The sequence below is a fragment of the Pleurodeles waltl genome, chromosome 4_1 (genome assembly GCF_031143425.1).
Source record: "Pleurodeles waltl isolate 20211129_DDA chromosome 4_1, aPleWal1.hap1.20221129, whole genome shotgun sequence".
Lineage (NCBI taxonomy): Eukaryota > Metazoa > Chordata > Amphibia > Caudata > Salamandridae > Pleurodeles > Pleurodeles waltl.
The window spans coordinates 254063041-254076722 of NC_090442.1; the positions used below are offsets into that span (position 1 = coordinate 254063041).

The 13682-nt window shown below is 48.0% G+C and overlaps 1 protein-coding gene across 1 annotated transcript in view; it reads left to right on the forward strand.

Annotated features, from left to right (window-relative positions):
• SMC1B (structural maintenance of chromosomes 1B) overlaps positions 1-13682 on the forward strand; it is a 2375007-nt gene that overhangs the window by 1214549 nt on the left and 1146776 nt on the right. The gene's annotated exons all lie outside the window — the stretch shown is intronic.

Sequence of the window (13682 nt, forward strand, 5' to 3'; positions counted from 1 at the left end):
CATCTCAGGTGCAGAGGGGATAGGGCGGCTTGACTCCGCACAAAGAGACTCACCTCGATCAGGGTCATCCAGGTGGCAGCGGCGAGATGCGGATAGCTGGGCCACTCAGTGGGTCTCAGTGATGCCGACGTCCCTCTATGACTGCTTGGTCACAGTGCAGTGAGAATCCCGACTGGACTCTCACTGTTGATGCTTGGTGCAGGGCGTCCGAAACCATGGGGATTGGTGCTGCATGGCTCCGGTGGGTCCTGTTGTCACACTTGGTGGGGGATAGTCCTGGTCCTCCAGAGCAGGGGTACCTCCTGGTTGTCTGCAGCATTGATCGCGGCCGAAGAGGTGCAAGTCGGTGGACTGGTGTCTTCTTTTCCGTACCTGCAGACTGCAGGGATATAGCTCCTCTACTCTAAGGGAGACTAGCAGTGGTTTTGGAGTGTTGGCAGGCTACCCGAAGCTTTGGTAACTCTCCAGCTTGCAGGATGAACCACTCTGTCGCGATTGTCAAGAGAGGCGAAGGCAGAGATTCGCACTGAAATGTACACAGTAGCTCTTCTGCTGTTCTTGCCAGGCAGTGGTACTTCTTCATTCTTCTTCTCTTGATCCATTGAATCTGATTTCTTGGGTTCAGAGGGTGCCACCTAAATCCTCAGTTTAGGATTTAGGAACATTACAGAGAGTGCCAGGTAGCAGCCAGTGGGTTTCCTACCTTTATTATGACTACATCCTCTATATGACCACTTCTGTTGGGAAGTGGACATAACCATGACCCTATAATACTAATTTCGTCCAAAATGAGGGAGGAACTTAAAAAGTGGTGCCCAAATCAGCTGTTCCACCTTAGAGGTGGGACTGGCATGATGGTGGCAACCCTCGTAATGTTACTAATTTTCCCACCTGTCTTGCAGACTAAAAGTGGGGTCAGGACAGGGGGGTGGTCATCTCTGCCATCTGGAGAGACGTGGATCACATGAAAAAAAGCAGCATGGCCTTTGAAGCTTTCCACCCTGGACTGTTGATCCTGCAAGGTTGTTGGTTGTCACCTCAGGAGGTCAGAAATCTGTCTGGAGTGGCTTTACCGGTTAAGCCTAGTGAGTAGGTTTTCAGGGGGCACCTCTAAGGTGCCTTCTGAGTGTATGTATTAATAAATCAATCACTGGATTCATTGAAGTTTTATTATTTGAGATGTTTGATGTCGGAGGATGGTCCAGTATATGGTGTACACTTGTAAGTGAGGTACCCTGTACAAAGTCCAGACAACCCTTAGTGGTTGAGTAAGTAGTTCCTAGTAGCCTGAAAGGGTAGCTGTGGAGTGCAGCGCAGGCTTATTGGGGAGGGTATAAAGCAATTTTGTTTAAATACAAGCACTGAACTAACTTTGGTATATCTCCTAACCATATATATATATATATATATATATATATATATATATATATATATATATACACACACACACACACACAATATACAGTACTTAGAAACAGGTAAGAAAAAAGTATAAAATAACATGGGCCACTACGGGGAGGCAAAACCATATACTAAAATAAATGGGATGCAAAAGTCACCACCAACCAAGACTACTACCCAAGGACCTTCAGGACTGGGGAAGCACTAAAACACCAGAGGTAAGTAGCTAGGATTCCTCAGATGCCGGTGTGCAGAGGTGTTACCCTGGGTGAGGTGTCCATAGGATAATATGCAGAAGTCGCGGTTAAAGTTTTCGTGTTCTGGGACCCTTCAAAGGGGACCCTGAGGAAACCTGTTGAGACCAGGGAGGTTCAAGAGTGCCCCCACCCGTGGATACCCAGGGAGGTTGAGTACCTACATCAGTTATCCCAGGTGCACAGGAGTGATGTCATGTCAGAACCTCCAGTTGAAGCCAATGGGGACCTCTTTTGTCCAGCTGCTGTCGGGACCCGTGGATCAGGTTAGCGGATCCCAGGTATGGATTGCAGACAAAGAGGACCCTAGAAAAGAGTAGGCAGAGTCCACACCATCCGGAGATGGCCGGGGGGGCAGGAGGGCAATGCCCACCCTTCTTGAAGATGCTTTTTCAGAGAAACGGTTGTCATGGAAATGCAGTTGTGGGGTCCAGACAATACAGGAACCTCCCAGTAGTTGTCCAGGTGCTGCCCAACGCCGGTTATTGAATTGCTGGGGGGGGTCAGTTGTTAGCAGGGCCACAAAAAGCCCCAGCAAATGCAAGAAAGCTTTCCACAAAGTATTGCAGGATTTGGTGAGCAGCAAGGTCGAAGGGACTTAAACCTTGTAAGTAAGTCAGGACCAGACCTCAGCAAGAAGGAGAGCCAGCAGGAATCACTTGAGACCCCTAGAGGACCATCTTGCAGCAGGTACAGGTGCAGGGAGAACTCAGCAGCACAACAAATATGGATGCAAACATTGCAGGGTTTTAAGGGAAGATGCCCTTTTTAGAGCTGTGTGGTGCTAGAGGCGGGGGCTTCTTGGATCTAGGAGGTCCTCGGACTGAAAAGCGAACAAACCTTGGCAACAACAAACAGTTGTGGTGCACAGGGGATCTGGCCAAGCAGGTCCAACGAGGGACCACAGGCTTCTCAGATTCAAAAAAGAGAGGTTAGACCTCTGGAGAGCCACAGGTCCACCATTTGTGTTGTAGAGCCTTGAAGAGTCCGTGGGACAGCAGGATTCACAAACCGGTTGTTTATGTTGAGATGCCTACGGATGCAGGGGAGTGACTCCTTCACTTCAAGGGATATCCGTCTTGCTGCCTAAGTACAGGCAGAGGCCTTGTGAGTCTGGAGGATGCACGGCCACGGAAGTTGCAGCGTTCTTGCAGTGCACGGGGACATAGTTGCAGTAGGAGCCCTCCTACTAATTGCAGTCTTGATTTGGTTCCCGACGAAGTACAGCAGTAGTCACAGTGTCCAGGTCACAGAAGTGTCTTGCAGAAGAGTCTTGCAGGTGAATCATGTAGAAGACTCGACTCTAGATTTGTCCAGTCTTGTAGACAAATCTAGGGTCCAACTCTTGGGGGAGCTCTTAATTAAACCAGGAAAGGGGTTGGACAAAGTCTGCAGTAACAACCTATTGGGGGGGGGGGAGTCAGGGATGCTAAACTGTGGACTGAGCAGTCAGATGCTCCCAGGGGACTCTGCTCATTTTATTTCGAAGATGTCAGAATCAAGTGGCCACCTGGTAGAGCTCTGGGCTCTAAGCAGTCTGGTGGCACTCAGGAGCACCCCCCACCCTAGCCTTGAGACACCTATTTCTAAAGGAGAGGTGGTAACACCTCTCCTCTTCAGGAAATTCTTTGTTCTGCCGTCCCTTGCCTGAGTTTGGCTCAGCAGCAGGAGGGCAGAGCAGTGTCTGGGTTCGGTGGCAGCACTGGCTTCCACGCAGACCCTGCAAGGCTGTACAGGTAGACATGGGGGATCCTCTAAGGAACCTTCACAGTACATGGTATCATGCAACTAACGCTGGAATTGATGTAGTTGCATGATTCCAACATGTTTGATACCATGACTAGGTTCGGTGAAGCCATTACGTAGCTGGATATCTCGTGATGACTAGTGCCCACTACATACCTCAAAATGGCTTCCCCGCACTTACAAAGCCTAGAAAATGAGTTCTGGGATTTGTAGGGGTACCTCTGCTCATGCAGGGATACCCTCACACTAAGAACTGTGTTCCTGCCCTTGGGCTGAGGGGCCTAACTTAGGGGTGACTTACAGGGTCAGAGTGCAGTTACCGGTATATAAGGTAAACCTTATATCTGGAGTGAAAGGTGCATGCACCATTTCACACAAGCTGCAATGGTAGGCCTGTAGGCACAGTTTGCATGGGCTCCCATGGGTGGCATGATACATGCTGCAGCCCATGAGGAACCCCTGGTGTACCAGTGCCCTGGGTACCTAAGTACCATATATACTAGGGACTTATAGGGATACACCAGTATACCAATTGCTGCATACAAAAGTTGCTTACCAACTAAATTTAGAGGAGAGAACACTGACACTGGGGCCCTGGTTAGCAGAATCCCATTGTGCTACAGTCAAAACACACTAACACCAGGCAAAAAGTGGGGGTAGCTATGTCAGAAAGAGCCTACTTTCCTACATTTGATACCAAACATCCCTAGTTTCAGTGAAGCCATCATGTAGGTTGCGAACTCGTAATGACCATCATCCAGCGCATGTACTCAAAATGGCTTCCCTGTTCACTTATTATCCCTGCCAATTGACGAGGGCGTAATAGGGGCATATCTGCTAATGCAGATATGTCCTCACGTATGATATAATACACCCTGCTTTATGCTACAAGCCTTCTGTAGGTTGTGACTTACGAATATCACATGCAGTGGTAGAGGATCTGTGTGACAGGTCGTGTTTTTACTTTTATCTGCGCCAAGACATGCAGCCTGTAATGGCAGCTTTTTGTGTGTTTGGGGCGAGGTCCCTGAGTGTGGCACAATTTGTGTTACAGCCCTTAGGAACTGTCTTTCGTACCCCAGGCCCTAGGTAACAGGGGTACCATTTACTAGGGACATACATAGGGTGCTAAAGGTGGAGCCAATTGAGAGACACAACTGTACCATTTTAGGGAAAGAGATCTGGCTCTGGGGACCTCGTTAGCAGGGACCCAGTGCACTTTCAGTTGAAATCACATCAGGTGCCAGGCAGTAAGTGGGAGCTAACCATGCCAAAAAGGGTGCCTTCTTATATGACCCAGTGCCCCCCACCCCATGAAAGAGGATTAAACTAATCTTTCCCAAGAGAGTCTTCATCTTCTAAGTGGAAGAATCTGGGAAGGCCATCTGCATTGGCATGATCAGTCCTAGGTTCCTCTGAAAGATCCATTCACTGTAGGGAGCTGGACCACCTCAACAGTTTGGGATTTTCACCTTTCATCTACAAGAGCTATCTGAGAGTCCTGTGGTCGGTTCGAGCAAGGAAGTGAGAGACAAACTAGTATGGTCTCAGCTTCTCTAGGGACCAAACCACATTAAAGGCTTCCTTGTCTTGGCACTCCAACTGTGCACTTTGGGGAGTAACCTCCTGCTAATGAAAGCATCAATTTGGTCTTGGCCATCATCACTGTTTTGGGATAGGACTTTTCCTATCCCATTTTCAAAGGCATCTGTCTGCAAAATGAACTGCTTTGAGTAATCTGGAGCTTTCAGAATGGGTGCTGAGTACCTTGCTTCTTTTAGGGTGTCAAAGGCCGTTTTTACAGCTCATTGTCTAGTTCACTTTGTTTGACATCTTCTTTGAGTTAAGTTCCGTGAGGGGTGCCACAAAGGTATCATAGCCCTTCATGAATCTCCTGTACTACCAAGTCAAGCCAGGGAATGCTCTGACTTGAGTCTGAGTGGTTGGAGCTACCCAGTACACAATAGTCTGGGTCTTGCATTTTAGTGGCTAAGCTTGGCCTCCACCTATAAAGTGTCCCAAGTATTCAACTGTGCCCTGCCCTATCTGGCACTTGCTTGCCTTGATGGTGGGGTCTGTATGTTTAAGAGTCTTCAGACTTTTCCCATGTGGATCAGGTGCTCATGCCAGGTGAAGCTAAAGACAGCAGTGTCATCATGATATGCTGCACTAAAGTCTTCCAACCCAGCCAGGGCTTCACCAACCTCTGGAAGGTGGCAGGTGCATTATTTAATCCGAAAGGCATAGCAGTGAACTGATAATGGCCATCAGGAGTGGGGAATGCTGACTTCTCTTTTGCTCCAGGGGTCAGACCTATCTGCCAGTACCCTGATGTGAGATCAAAAGTACTGATATATTTGGCTGCTCCTAACCTGTCAATTAGTTCATCATCTCTAGGAATTGGGTGTGCATCTGTTTTGGTTACAACATTGAAGCCCCTATAGTCCACAGAAAACCTCATATCTCTCTTTCCACCCTGCCCAGGGAATGAGGCTTGGGAACTAAGAAGTCTGAACTGGCCCAGTGGCTCTTAGAGTGATCAATGATTCCCAATTCCAGCCTCTTGGTTACATCAGTTTTGATGCTGTTTTTGACATGATCAGACGGTCTGTAGATTTTATTTCTGATAAGTAAGCTGTCCCCAGTGTCCACACCTTGTGTACACCAGGTAGTCTGGCGAGGGGTCAAAGAGAAGAGATCATCATAATGCTGCAAGAGTTGCCTGCAATCAGTCTGCTGTTGGTTAGTGAGGGTGTCTGAAAAGATCACTCCTTCAAATGAACCATCTTTGGGAGTGCTGGAGAGGAGATCAGGGAGAGGTTCACTCTGAATTTCCTGTCCCTCTTGAGTGACTATGAGCATGATCGTCTCAGCTCTGTCATGATAGGGTTTAAGCCAATTGACATGAATGACCCTTTTGGGCTTCCTACAACATCCAAAGTCCACCAGATAGATGACGTCCCCTTTTATTTCTTGGATAGGGTAGGGTCCACTCCATTTGTCCTGGAGGGCCCTAGGAGCTCAAGGCTCCAAGTCCCACACCTTTTGCCCTGGTTGGAACTCCACCAGTGCAGCCTTTTGCTCATACCAGAGCTTCTGGAGCTCTTGGCTCGCCTTAAGGTTTTTGCATGCTTTTTCCATGTACTCAGCCAGTCGAGTGCGAAGGCCAAGCACATAGTCCACAATATCCTGTTTAGGTTCTCTGAGAAGTCACTTCCATCCCTCTGTCAGAAGACAAAGTGGTCCCCTCACAGGATGTCCAAACAGACGTTAGAAGGGGGAAAACCTACTACCTTCTGTGGCACTTCCCTGTAAGTGAAAAGAATGCATAGAAGAAAGACAACCTACCTCTTTCTGAGTTTTTCAGGGAGTCCACCAAACATAACTTTCAGTGTCTTTGAACAAGTCATTGGTTTGTGGGTGATACAGGGTAGTGAACTTGTAGGTCACACCACATTCAGCCCACATGTGTTTCAGGCAGCCAGACATGATGTTTGTAGCCCACCACCTTTTTGGAAAGTCCAATCTGGTAAAGATACTAACCAGGACCCTGTCTACTGCAGGGACAGTAGTAGCCCTCAGGGAAATTGCCTCAGGATGGCTGCATGGGTCCTTTTTTTAAATCCAGGTCATTGCCTTGCAGACACTATACAGGAACTGCAGGAGATATCTCCACCTTCTTTTGCCATCAACTTCTCCCCATTCTAAGGATACCATCGCCATGGACTGTACCTTAGCCTGATAATCAGCGCTGAGGACTGTATCTATCTCCCCAGTCAAGTACTGGCCTGAAGACACCAGTTGCTCGGTGACCATTGTAACACTGGTACTAGCGTCTCTCAGGTCCTCCGCTCTAACCCCATTAATATGTGCTTGTTGCTTGTATCTTTCCAGATTACTGGGCCAGACAGCCAGGGCAGCCTCATCCACCCCATCAGCTGAAACTGGAGTTCCCTCAGTGGGTTCACTGACATGGTCAGGACCCACCTGGAATCCCATCTGGAGACATACCACTTCATTTACTGCAGGTGCACAAGAGGCATTCTTTTGTGGGGATAGCTAGGGTCTCTAGTTTGGTGTCCAACAACCTTGCAGTGATGACACCAGGTGTGAGAAGGTAGCCTCTTTCTAGCATTGTTACCCCCACTTTTGGCCTGTTTGTGAGTATACGTCAGTGTGTGTGTTTTTAATGTCTCACTGGGATCCTGCTAGCCAGGCCCCCAGTGCTCATAGTGAAAACCCTATTTGTCAGTGTGTTTTTATATGTCTCACTGGGACCCTGCTAGCCAGGACCCCAGTGCTCATAGTTTGTGGCCTGAATGTGTATACATGTGTAGTGCCTAACTGTGTCACTGAGGCTCTGCTATTCAGAACCTCAGTGCTTATGCTCTCTCTGCCTTTAAATTTGTCACTATAGGCTATTGATCACTTTTAACAATTTCAGTTGGCACACTGGAACACCCTTATAATCCCCTAGTATTTGGTACCTAGGTACCCAGGGTATTGGGGTTCCAGGAGAGCCCTATGGGCTGCAGCATTTCTTTTGCCACCCATAGGGAGCTCAGACAAACCTTTACACAGGACTGCTACTGCAGCCTGAGTGAAATAACACCCATGTTATTTCACAGCCATTTTCACTACACTTAAGTAACTTATAAGTCACCTATATGTCTCACCTTCACTTGCTGAAGTTTAGGTGCAAAGTTACTAAGTGTGATGGCACCATTGCCCTAGCAAGGGTGCCCCCACATAGTTCAGGGCCATTTCCCCATGCTTTGTGAGTGCGGGGATACCATTACACGCGTGCACGACATATAGGCCAATACCTTTGTGTAGCTTCCCAATGGTAATTCCGAACATGGCCATGTAACATGTCTGAGATCATGGAATTGTTCCCCCAATTCAAATCTGGTATTGGGGAGTCAATTCCATGCATCCCCGGGGCTCCACTATGGACCCCAGTTACTGCCAAACCAGCTCTCTGGGGTTTTCTCTGCAGCTACCGCTGCTGCCACCCACAGACAGGGTTCTGCCCTCCTGGGGTCTGGGCAGCCTAGTAATAGGAAGGCAAAACAAAGGATTTCCTCTGAGAGAGGGTGTTACACCCTCTCCCTTTGGAAATAGGTTTTAAAGGCTGGGGAGGGGTAGCCTCTCCCAGCCTCTGGAAATGCTTTGAAGGGCACAGATGGTGCCCTCCTTGCATAAGCCAGTCTACACCGGTTTAAGGAACCCCCAGTCCCTGCTCTGGCGCAAAACTGGACAAAGTAAAGGGGAGTGACCACTCCCCTGTCCATCACCACCCCAGGGGTGGTGCCCAGAGCTCCTCCAGTGTGTCCTAGACTTCTGCCATCTTGCATCCAGAGGTGTGAGGGTGCTCTGGAGGCCTCTGAGTGGCCAGTGCCAGCCGGTGACGTCAGAGACCCCTCCTGATAGGTGCTTACCTGACTAGGTGGCCATTCCTCCTCTGAGGGCAATTTAGGGTCTCTCCAGTGGGCTTTTCCTCAGATAACGACTTGCAAGAATTCACCAGAGTTCCTCTGCACCTCTCTCTTTGACTTCTGCCAAGGATCGACCGCTGACTGCTGCAGAACGCCTGCAAAACTGCAACAAAGTAGCAAGAAGACTACCAGTGACATTGTAGCGCCTAATCCTGCCGTTTTTCTCGACTGTTTCCTGGTGGTGCATGCTTTGGGGTTTGCCTGCCTTTTTCTGCACTGGAAGCCATGAAGAAATCTCCCATGTGTTGACAGAATCTTCCCCTTGCTCCAGGAGGCACCAAAGTTCAGCGTCAACGGTACTCTGGGGCCCCTCTCATCCTGACGAGCGTGGCCTCTGGAACACAGGTGGTGGACCTAAGTGACCCAGACTGTCCAGTGGTCCAACTGTCCACATTTGGAGGAGGTAAGTCCTTGCCTCCCCTCTCCAGACAGTAATCACGTGCTCCGCGTGAACTGCAGCTACAAGGGCTTCTGTGCACATTTCCATGAAATCCTTCATGCACAGCCAAGCCTAGGTCCCCAGCATTCTGTCCTGCGATGCTCAGCTCCCTGAGTTGATTTCCGACTTTGTGGGACTCTCTTTTGCAGTGTTGAGACGACCACCGTGTTCAGACTTCTTGAACCTGTGTTCAAGGACTTCTGCGGGTGCTACCTTCCTGTGCGTGGGCTCTCTACGTTGCTAAGGGCCCCCTCTGTCTCCTCTCCCAAGTGGTGACATCCTGGTCCTTCCTGTGCCTGGGCAGCACCCTTTTTCTTCAAACACGACTCTTGCAGCTAGCAAGGGTTGTTTGCAGTATTTTGCCAAGGAAACAACTCTACATCCCCCAGCACTCCGTGGGACATGTTCTACACGAAGGAGAAGTTCCTAGCACCTTTCGTTGTTGCAGAATCTTCAGCTTCTACCATCTGGAGGCAGCCATTTTGTACCTTCATCCGGGGTTTAGTGGGCTCCTGCCACCCCCTCCCCTGGAAACTTTCACGACTCTTGGCGTTGATCCCCTTCCTTTGCAGGTCCAGGAATCCGTCTTCAGTGCTTTGCAGTCTGTTGTGGTCTTTGCAAAATCCTCTATCATGACTTTGGTGTGTTTCTGGGGAAATAGTAGTACTTTACTCCTACTTTCTAGGGTCTTGGGGTGGGGTATCTTGGACACCCTTAGTGTTTTCTTACACTCCCAGCGACCCTCTACACACTACACTAGCCTAGGGGTCCATTTGTGGTTTGCATTCCACTTTCTTAGTGTATGGTTTGTGTTGCCCCTAGGCCTATTGCATCGTATTGTATTCTACGGTGTTTGTACTACTTTCTGACAGGTTTTGGTTTGTGTGTATATTTTTTGTATTTTACTTACCTCCTAAGGCAATATATCCTCTGAGATATTTTTGGCACATTGTCACTAAAATAAAGTACGTTTATTTTTAGTAACACTGAAAATTGTCTTTCGTATGATATAGTACCTATATGATAAAAGTGGTATAGTAGGAGCTTTGCATGTCTCCTAGTTCAGCCTAAGCTGCTCTGCTATAGCTACCTCTATCAGCATAAGCTGCTAGAACACTACTAATCTACTAATAAAGGATAACTGGACCTGGCACAAGGTGTAAGTACCATCAGGTACCCACTATAAGCCAGGCCAGCCTCCTACACCAAGCCTTTTTGGAATCGCAGTTGTTACCTTTGTACCCAACCTTGGATTGGGAAGAGTCTTGGGATCCACTCTTCTGAGCAGGTTTTTGGGGGCCTTTAGAAAATGTATTCCCCAACTCTTGAGGAGAAAGTGGACCTAGGTCTACCAGTTACTGATGTAATTTCTTATGAACACAGTTACTCAACAGATGTTCTTTCATAATTAGGTTATAAAGCCCATCATAATCATGCACATTGTTACCTTTTAACCAGCCACCCAATGTCTCTACTGAAAAGTCTATAATATCGACCCAGGACTGACTTTGCGTTTTTCAAGTTTTCCTGAATTTGATTCTGTACTCCTCAGTGGTGAGCCTAAATCCCTCAATCAGGGTGCCCTTCATGAGTTAACACTTTCGCTAGTAAGTCTTTTCCCCGTCCTGTGCTAAGCCTTTTTTTGGCTATTTAGGGTAGTTCCTGCTTAGGCCCCTATACCTTTTTGTCCACATAAGCTATCCATCTCAAAATTGCGTCCTTTTTTTCTAACATTCTGAGAATTATAAAGGTACTAAAATTTTTTGGATTCCCCTGGAGTGGACTGAGAAATTAGCCAAAATACAGTTACATTTTGTTTTTTTGGGGAAAATTGGGAAAACGGTGTTGCAGAAGAAAGCATCAGTTTTTTTCCCTGCAAATGGCATCAACAAAGGGTTTGCGGTTCTAAAATCATCATCTTCCCATCTTTCAGGTGCAGGCAGACTAGAATCCGATAACCACATTTCTGATGGATGCATCTACCTGTGGATTCCTCACCTTTTCAATACTCCCAGTGCGGAACGGAAATCTTTTCTTTCTAGCTCTCCACGTCGACAAGAACATCACAATGGTACGACTCCACCTGTGACAAAATCTGATGTCATCTGAGCAATAAGAAGTCCTTGCCGGGGTGCTGACGTCAGTTCCCTTTTTTCCGAGCCTATGACGCTAATGTTTTTTTCTACCTCTCCTGTTGCAACACTGTTTTGAGGAAGCTTCTTCGTTGAAGTTTTCGTCGTGTTATAATGTCTTTGTCGAAGAAGTCTGGCTTTAAGCCTTGTAGAGAGTGTGCAGGTCATATGTCAGTCACTGACCTGCACAAAAATTGCCTCTGGTGCCTGAGTTCCGATCACGACGTCAGGCGATGCTCTTCTTGCCAGAGTATAAACCCGAAGGCATTAAAGGAAAGAGAAGCAAAATTGTTCCTGGCTAAGGCTAAAAAAGAGAAGCGTTGTCGTAGAAGGTCCTCGAGGTCGCATAAGAAGCTTCGTCATCATAGCTCTCTGCGTCGCTATTCCTGGGATGCTAGCCCGATGTCTTTGTCTCCTTCTCCTAAGCCTGATGCCGGTCAACCTGGGAGGTGAGTCCCACCTTATCACCTCCTCAGCCGATGTTGCCTGAGATACCACCGATGCCCTCTTCGGTGGAGATTTCAGCGTCACCTACGAGCCCTGCACAATTCTCTCCTGTAACTCCAGAAGGCCAGGAGATTGAAGAACAGGAGTCAAGTCGGGCCCTGCGTCAGCAGGAGTATCCTGTTTTTCTGATTCCTTGGATGGATCTGTCTGTCTTTTTAAATGCTATGTTTAGCATTTTTAATAGAGCAATGGCCCCTGCTGGTGTGTCTGCGGGACCCACGGGTCCTTTGGCCTTTAATCAAGGATGCCTCCTGGCGCCATATAAACAGACTTCTTTCTTGCCTTTTCTGTCAGTGGCTCCAGCGCCTTCGGAGATGACGGCCCCAACGGCACCAATACCAACGTCAGATAGACCTCATGCAGCATCAAGTCACTCCACCCCTCTTCAGAGTGACATCCCGGCGTCGACTCTCGCTTCCCCGGCAGCACAATAGACATCTTCAGTGTCGCCACATGCATCATTGACGCTGAGACTGTAATCTAAATAAAGATCTAGACAAGAAGCTTTGAGGCTTTTGGAAGAACAACAATATTTTGAGGAACAACAGGAACTTCCCTTTACCTTCTCAAGGTTTTGAAGAAATTGAGGTGGCTAGTGGATTGAATACTTCTCCGAAGTGTGAGTTGTTGTCACCTGGGGGTATTCCTCCTCCAGAAGTAACTAGTTACCATGGAGTGATCAGGACGGCGGCTGAACTTTTGGATTTGCTGTTACCCACTTTGGAGTTGAAATCTAAGATTGTGACTCAAGTTCTTCACACCTTTTCTACTACTTCAGAGCCTTTGCTTCCTTTTAATGATGCTTTGACTGAGCCGGTCTTGGACCTGTGACGCAAACCTGTCACTACTCCAGCTGTATCCAAAGTAATTGCCAGGAGATATAGAGCTCCTCCAGGTGACCCGCAGTTCCTTACTCAGCACCCTTCACCTGAAAGTATGGTGATCCAAGCTTCTTGTTCTACAAAGACTGTTCCTTTCCTACGACTCCAGCGGATAGTGAACCAAAGCGCATGAAACAATCTGCAAAAAAGATCTTTTCCTCATGTAGCATGGCATTAAAATCTTTTAATGCTAAATGTGTGTTGGGCAGGTATCTCTATGCAGTAATAGACTTAGCTAGAGAGGTTGTTCCCAAACTACGGCAAGATGTGCAGGAATATTTTCAAGAATTATTGCACGATAGTCAAGCAGCGGCTAAACAGATTATTTAGTCTGGCCTAGATACAGCAGACTCTGTTGCCAGAGCCATGGGGACATCGGTGGCTAGTAGGAGGCATACATGGCTTAGGGGATCGGTGTTCTCCCCGGATGTACAATCCACCTTGATTGACCTCCGGTTTGATGGGTCCAAATTGTTTGGAGAAAAAACTGACTCTGCTCTTGAAAGGTTCAAGGAGAGCAAACCCACAGCTAAGTCTTTAGGTCTTCAATCACTCTCTTTGACCTATAGACCTTTCCATAGGTTTAGAGGGTTTGGCCGTAGCTGCTCCTTTCGTAGGAGGCAGCAGTTCCAGAGTCGTCAACCTGCCAACCCCCTCTACAAGTCCTACACGGGTCAAGGAAGACTTAGGCAGTGTGGTGCCACTCAACAGCCTTCCTCTTCCTCCACTTCATCCTGCCCTGGGAACCTGTCAAGAAAGCCCTAGTTCTCTCCCCTTTCAGCAGCATGTGTTGCCCGCAGGGGGGAAGATTAGTTAATTTTCTA